Raw genomic sequence first — 7500 nt, forward strand, 5'->3', positions numbered from 1 at the left:
AGTACTTTGTCTAAATGTGCATTAGATCCATACTTGCAAATAGCAACACAGAACAGACATCTCTTATGTATAATGAATGATTGCTGATTGAAGAATTGTGCAAAGGAGTTTCACACAGGTGTATCAGAGATTCAGACTGCAAGGAATCCATACCACCTGTGAAAAGATGTTTTCCTTTTGTTTAGCATGGGAAAACCAATAGAGTTTGGGGCTTTTGAATGACACCTGTGTTAACTGTTTTGCAAAAGGGTGTGAGAAATGTGTGAACCAAATAAAAATATGTGAACACATTCGCAAGAGATGACTTCTGCTGTGCAAAGAAAGTAGTCATGAAGACCAAGTGGGTTCTAATTTACTTAAGCAGGTAAAAGCAATCGAGGAAAAACTGTAATTGTTCTGTCTCATTACAGCACTGTTTGGAGGAGACCTCTCACCTTGGCTGGGAGTGTGGAGGAGTTGTAATCATTTGTTCATTTCTTCCTCTCCCCTCACCGCTCCTCTGCTACGTTCTCCAGCCCTCTCTCGCTTCTGCTCCTTTCTTCCACACTTCTCTCTCTGTCATTTCATTCACTTCTTCTCTTCCACTTCCTGGCTTACCAAATACAAATTCATAGTAATAGTCTGTTAGCTTAGCTGTGCGTTTATTTTCTCTAATCCTTTATTTGTTCGTTTTTTTTTTTCTTGAACGATTTTTAAAGTAAATAAAACTGGCCCATCATTTAAAAACACTACATTTTCGCTCGAGTGCGTTCTGTAGAGTTGGTGGCACATGGTGAAGCGAAAGAAAGAAATGTTTGTGTGGCTCCGATAAACGGGTGCTCCCCTGAAAGAGTTAGTGGAGGATTAAGAGAAGTAAAGCTGATGCGCTGAGACAAGCACAAACTTAAAGCACTTCAACTTAAACACCAGCATAGCACTTTTTACAAATGTGTGTATGTTTGCTCGTTATGGAGGGCTATATGAATGCTTTAGGGTCTAAGCACGGAAGAGGTTGTGCGAAAGAGTAGCGGTTAGCTCCCAATTGGGTGTGTTTGTGTGTGTGTGTGTTTGTGTGTGTGTGAATGTTTGTTTGTTGTTTGGAAATGCTTGTGGAAGCATTGGAACTAACAGAAGAGCGTACATGCATGTGCTTGCATTTTTTATTTGCGAGTAAAATGCTGTATGCTATTGTATGCTGTAAGAAACAGAACAGTGGTGCATGTGCCTCAGTGGACAGAAGCAGGGCAGCTTTAAAGCTGAAATAGATGAAGCACCTGTACTGACCGTTTGTTGTGCTGTGTTTTGTGTGCTAGAGTCCTCTTGATAGGAGTCATTACTCTTAGTCCGTATGTGTGTGTGTGTGTGTGTGTGTGTGTGTGTGTTTATGCTGGGGGGGACTGGGGGGGGCTTTCTTTCGTCTGCCCCTCTACCAGACAAATAGGGCCTGCGGGGCCCCTGTGTGGCCCTCACGTGTCACCTCAAGCACCTATCTGGTTCCCTGGCTTGCTATCCCATCTGTCACCTAAGCTGCAGACCTGGAAGAATGTATCTGTGTGTGTGTATGTGTGTGTGTGCGTGGAGGGGGGGGGCTCTCTGTACCAATGCACTTGACTCATGATCTTGTAAAGATGGCAGTCACACAGCTGGTGCATGCTTGGTGTTTGGAAAGAGCAGAGAAGAGCAGAGAACGTAAACACGTGTCACAAAAGATAGATGGAGATTAGTGGCCTTGTCCCGAGGCCCCCATAGACACTGACCATCCAGTGCCCGGCAGCCATTTTGGCTCAGTTTCATCTGTTTGCATGGGGTCACACTGGGGCTGCTTTCACCAGGCTGGTAATGAAAAGTATTTTTAGCTGCGGCAGGTCTCACTTCCAGGCTCTCTCGTCACCATTTTGTCTGGGGAGTTAACAGGTTCTGTCTCTTGCACGGACACGGCTGTCCAGCTTAGCCTAAAATGGCATCCACTGTTAGCGCTCTCTCTCTGTAATATCTCCCCTTAGTACCGTCTCTCAATGGGATTACATGGCTGTGAACTTATAACAAAATTCCTCACGCCGGAGACAAAAAATTGTCAATCAGTAGTAGAAGATAGTGCCCTTGTGTACAGTTGGAGAGGAGAAAATTAACATGCGGGGAATAATAAACCAAGAAAAGAAAAAGATCTAGGATTGGACAGAACATATAGCAATGGATGACAAGATATTATGCACAGAGCATGCATACATTTGCATGTGGGAAAACCTGCATATGAAATGGCTGTCCAGCTGATTTGAGGAGGAAACAGCTGTAAATGAGAAGGAGAGTTGGACATGTGGGGAAAGAATTAATTAGCCAAAGAGGAAGGGAAGGAACAGAGCAGCAGGGAGAGGGAGAGAAAAAGTATGAAGTTTGAGAGGAGAGAGGGAGGTAGAGGGAGAGGGAGAGAGCTCTGGCCGCCTGCCTGCCAGCTCATTTAGTGAAGGCGTGGAGAGCAGGGATATTTAATCAAGCCCAGCCAGCGGCCCCAACCGTGAGGAATGGACCACTAAGAGCTGCATTAACCTCACAGAGAGAGGACAACAGAGAGAGAGAGAGAGAGAGGGATGGGGAGCAGCTGAGCATGGAGGAAAGATTCCCTAACATAAAAACAGAGGTGGAGGAGTGAGAGAGCGAAAGACAAACAGAGAGAGTAAGAGAACAGGGGGCACAGGGAGGAGGGGGGGGGGGGGTGGAGAGACTAATAGGCAGAGACAGTTAGGTAAGGCCCTGCAAAGAGGTGAAAAGTTCACTCTGACCTCAGCTGAAACCGATCAGGGTATCCATAGGCTGTTTCACATCCATCATAACTGATCGACATGCCACTATTCCAATAAAGAAGCATCTTAGCCTTCCACTGTGACCTTCGTCGTGTGACGGATGGTGTTGCGGAGAGAGGCGGTCATGTGAGAAGAGCTGCTTTGGATGGACATTCTGAGGACATCCTGTGTGTCCCTCTCTGTGACATGTTCAGCCTGCTGCACGCAGGACATTCGCCTCAGCGACAGCGTGTCATGCTACAGTACATATGCAAGGGGACTTGTCACGACAGTCGACGTTTTGTCAGATGCTTTCACAGCTGCACTGCACCTCACCCCACCCCACCCTGCCTTGCCTTGCCTTGCCGTTGCCTTGCCTTGCCGTTGCCTTGCCTTGCCGTTGCCTTGCCTTTGCCTTGGCTATCCTTGGCTAGCCTCTGGTTCAACCCAAGCAAGCGTTTCTCGCCCTCTTACTTTCACGCCCAGACACTCTCACATATACACATGTGCTGAGGAAGTGGAAACATCCCACGAGTCTACAGGGAGGCATAGAGCACACCTGGTGTGCACAAATGGCCTAGAAAGAGAGCCTGATCACAAAACTAGACCAGAGGTTCTACGACCTGCACGGGTTCTGCCGCTTCTACAGGAGGCTGTTTATATACATTTCCAGGTGCTACAAAGATGCTTTTTCAAATGAGAAATGTAAAGTAGAAAATCAGAAAAGCAGGAAGCATCTAAAAAGGTTTACAGTGAATTGGTTCTTATAGCACTTCTTGGGGTCCTCCATGCAGACGGTGTGTGAGGAGCACTTTAGGCTTCCAGGCTTAAGGCCTTCCCCCGGAGGGCAGATGTGTTGAATGTGACCATTGTGTGCTTGACAAGCTGACTGGCATCGGTGAGCAACATTTTTATGCTGCTGCAGAGGCACGGCAGGGCCAGGCCAATACCCCACTGGGAGCAGGAACGCTAAAGCAAATTGAAACGGCAGTTAGCCAACAAATCAACTCCTACACACACAAACAAACACACACAGAGTCAGCCATACACACACACACACACACACACACACATACACACACACACACACACACACACACACACACACACACACACACACACACACACACACACACACACACACACACACACATACTCACAAAGATACACACACCATACACACACTCTTTAGGCAGTGGCTCTAATAGCCCTTAGCTCAGTGGTGCTAACATCCCCAGCAGGTCTACTGTGAAATGACTTTGGAGGTCCAGTGAGGTGCAAATAACCAGAAGGCCCTGTCAAGCTCACTTGAGAGAGAGAGAGAGAGAGAGAGAGAGAGTGAGAGAGAGAGAGAGAGAGAGAGAGAGAGAGAGAGAGAGAGAGAGAGAGAGAGAGAGAGAGAGAGAGAGGAGGCCAACAAGCCATAGGGGATTTTTATCATCATCCTCTTTGAGGGAGGGTGAAAAAAACATTAAAGGCTAAATTTGGGGTCACTGGAAGAGGAACAGAGATATTCTGTTTGGCATTCTGTTTGTTTATGTAAAGGAATTCAAGTCAGAGAGAGAGAGGGATGGAGGGAGGGAAAGAAATCGGGAAAGGGAGCAGCAGCAGTGAAGAAGGACAGAAAAAAAGGGATAGAGAAGGAGGAGAAAAGGAGGAGCTGTGAGAGAGAAGGGGAGAGAGATGGCAGAAGCCTGGCCGGTTGTGGTCAGGAGGTGTTGATACGGTTCAGCAGTCAGGACAATTTAGACAGCCAGGCTGTGCTGAGCACCTCCCTTAATACCAGCCCTGCCTGCTAACAGGCTGAATCCCTGTGTGTGTGTGTGTGTGTGTGGGCTAATGTGTTCTCTTGTGATTTGACTGAGTCATAATCCGGCCTTGAATTTGTTGTTTGAAAACTTTGCTTCTTTTGTGGCACTGTGTGTGTGTGTGCGTGTGTGTGCGTGTGGTCAATGTGTCAGATCTATGTAAGCCAAATTGGTAAACAGCTGGAGCACCAACAGCACCTGAAGCGTAGCATTTCTAGCTAACTCTAGGATTGCTCCAGGGTTTGAACCAGCAGTTAAAATTGTGCTATAAGCTGCTAAATCTTGATTAAACATGTCTGTGGGAGCTTTAATTGCTTGATGAATTAAGATTACAAAGATTACAGCACCATTGTTAATTCATTTCAACCTGTATTTCACCTGATGTTTTACTTACATATCCAGTCAGTGAACGTCACTCAACATGCTAAATCTGTATAATTCTCTCACTGTATTCAAATGTGTCTTGATTATGTCTTCCACACATATTTAACCAATAAGCTTCGGTCATCACTGCAGGCACCACACAGATCAGGGATGTAGAGAAGTATACCCTGGAGTAGGAACTTACAGTACTGCTCTGGCCCTGAGAGAGGTTCCACAGGGACATTTCTTGCGGTCGGAACATGCACAGAGGTGCTGCCCCCCTAAAATAGCCCAGTTTCTGCAGTAGTCATGAATAGTAAACATCACTCTGTCTGAACTCTCTTTCTCTCTCTCTCTCTCTCTCTCTCTCTCTCTCTCTCTCTCTCTCTCTCTCTCTCTCTTCTCTGTGTGTGTGTGTGTGTGTGGTTGTGTGTGTGTGCATTCTAACCCACAAGGGAATGAGCTCTGTGGCCTCATTGCTAACACTCTGTAGGCTGGAATGATGGAAAATAGCCACATGCCTTTTTCACCTCCCCTCCTCATCCTCTTGCCTCTATCTTTTCTCTCTCTCTGTCTCTCGGTCTATCTCTCTCTCCTTTTCTTCCCTCCCCCTCTCTCTCCCTACAGTATCTCTCTCTTTCTCCCTATCTCTCTGGTGAGTGGCTCCCATCTAACCAACTGTAGTCACTGGAGAGGGAAGACACCTCCTCTGCACTGTAGTGTCCTTCTCCACAGCTCTGACACTGAGCCAAGTGTGTGTGTGTGTGTGTATGCATGGCACGCGTGTGTGTGTGTGTGTGTGTGTGTGTGTGTGTGTGTGTGTGTGTGTGTGTGTGTGTGTGTGTGTGTGTGTGTGTGTGTTTGGGTTTCGGTGTGCTTGACTGACTGGCTGGAAGATTGAGTGATTGATTGCAGCTTGTCCTTGGTCATGCTCTCCTGAGGTCATATTACAGAGTGACACACATGTGTATGTACACAAACACACACACAAACACACATACAAACACACACACAAACACACTGACAGGCACAAACTCATTATTGCCCACAGATGCCATACACAAACATAAATTTCAATTTAACTGATCCAATCAAATTTGAGCTGGCCCTTTTACACTCTAGCTCTGTATTGTAGTTCAGGTGTGTCCCCATATCGAGTCAATCCTCCATTCATTCTTGCAGTTGTCTGGAGGGGCTTGAATGAATTGCTCGGGTTGAGGAGTGGGAGAGGAACTGTGAGTCATTAGCCAAGGTAGGCAGAGTTTAGCCAGTGACTCAGCTTAACTCGTCAAGTGAGTTCAAGTGAATACAACAGACTTCAGCAGGCACAATGCACACCGGCATGCTTTATACAAAGAAACAGCTGTATGATCACAACTGATAAGTAACACCTTTAGTAAAAGGTAAATGAAATAAGTAAAAGAAATTTAGTAAAAGAAATCAGTCAGTCTTTTCTGAAACATGCACTCAGTGTATAGCTTTCCAGGATCCCCTCGCGTCTTAAGGACACAGTAGCCTGAGGGGCTGTTCCTCCTCATGCTGTGACACTCTGTTGGTGTGTGGTGGTGGTGTCAGCTCCTGGCCCGACGCCGCCTCTCTGTTTGATGTCCCCTCTAGGCCCCATGATTTAGGTGCCCTACTGTTTGCCTGATGCCCTATGTGGGGTCCTCGGGAGGCTTGTGTGTGTGTTGTTTGATGACTTGTTTATTTTTACCCAGGCAGATAAAAGCCCTCCCTGCGTGTCCCACAATGCTCCTCTCTCAGATAAGGCCCCTAGAGAGAGACAAAGAGAGAGAGAAATAAAGAGAGAGAGAGAGAGAGAGGGAGGGGGGGAAAGGTAAAGAGAAAGAGATTTTTTTTCTGTCTCCAATGCTCTGACTCTTATTTCACCCTATAGCACAGCACATAGCTTTCAATGAGTATGGATTTGTATATATGTGTGTGTGTGTGTGTATGTATGTGTGTGTGTGTGTGTGTCTGTGTCTGTGTATGTAGTATGTTGATGGGTGTACTGCTGCATGCCAGGCTGATGTTTCTAGGTGTTTATATTATGTGTAAGCAGATACACACATAAACTTATTCATAAACACACATGCACACATACCCACACACAAACACACACACACACACACACACACACACACACACACACACACACACACACACACACCCTTGCTTCTTACCAGAGAGGCTGAGCTGGTGCTGAAGCATCGCTGAGAAATGAACAGGCCTCTGCCCTCCAGGCACCCATATCATCACGGCCGCGCCTCTCCCTCGCTCTCCCTCTGTCTCCCTCTATCTCTCTCTCCCTCTCTCTTTCTCTCCCTCACTTCCGCTCCAGTCCCCTCCAGCTGCCTCCCCTACCCGCCTGCCCAGCTGGGGATCGTGGGAGATTGATTCCAACCTCCCGTCGCCTCTTTAATGTCATTTTAAGTTGTTGTTTTTTTTTTTTTTTCCCCTTCTCTCTTTCTTCCAACTTGTTTTCTTTCCCTCCTTTCTGTGTTCCATTCGCCTGTTCCCGATTCCGCAGGCCCTCTCTCGGCAGCGAGCGAACGGGATGCTGCTGGTGCTCT

At 46.9% G+C, this 7500-nt stretch overlaps 1 protein-coding gene and 1 long non-coding RNA gene across 2 annotated transcripts in view; both read left to right on the top strand.

Annotated features, from left to right (window-relative positions):
• LOC121705481 overlaps positions 1-1123 on the top strand; it is a 15012-nt gene extending 13889 nt beyond the window's left edge. Inside the window, exon 3 of the long non-coding RNA XR_006030808.1 lies at positions 1114-1123. This is a non-coding gene — a long non-coding RNA (uncharacterized LOC121705481). The remainder of the gene's footprint in view (positions 1-1113) is intronic.
• Positions 1-7500, top strand: part of LOC121704912 (voltage-dependent T-type calcium channel subunit alpha-1I-like) — a 153635-nt gene that overhangs the window by 68751 nt on the left and 77384 nt on the right. The gene's annotated exons all lie outside the window — the stretch shown is intronic.

This window comes from Alosa sapidissima, chromosome 3 (genome assembly GCF_018492685.1).
Source record: "Alosa sapidissima isolate fAloSap1 chromosome 3, fAloSap1.pri, whole genome shotgun sequence".
Classification (NCBI taxonomy): Eukaryota; Metazoa; Chordata; class Actinopteri; order Clupeiformes; family Clupeidae; genus Alosa; species Alosa sapidissima.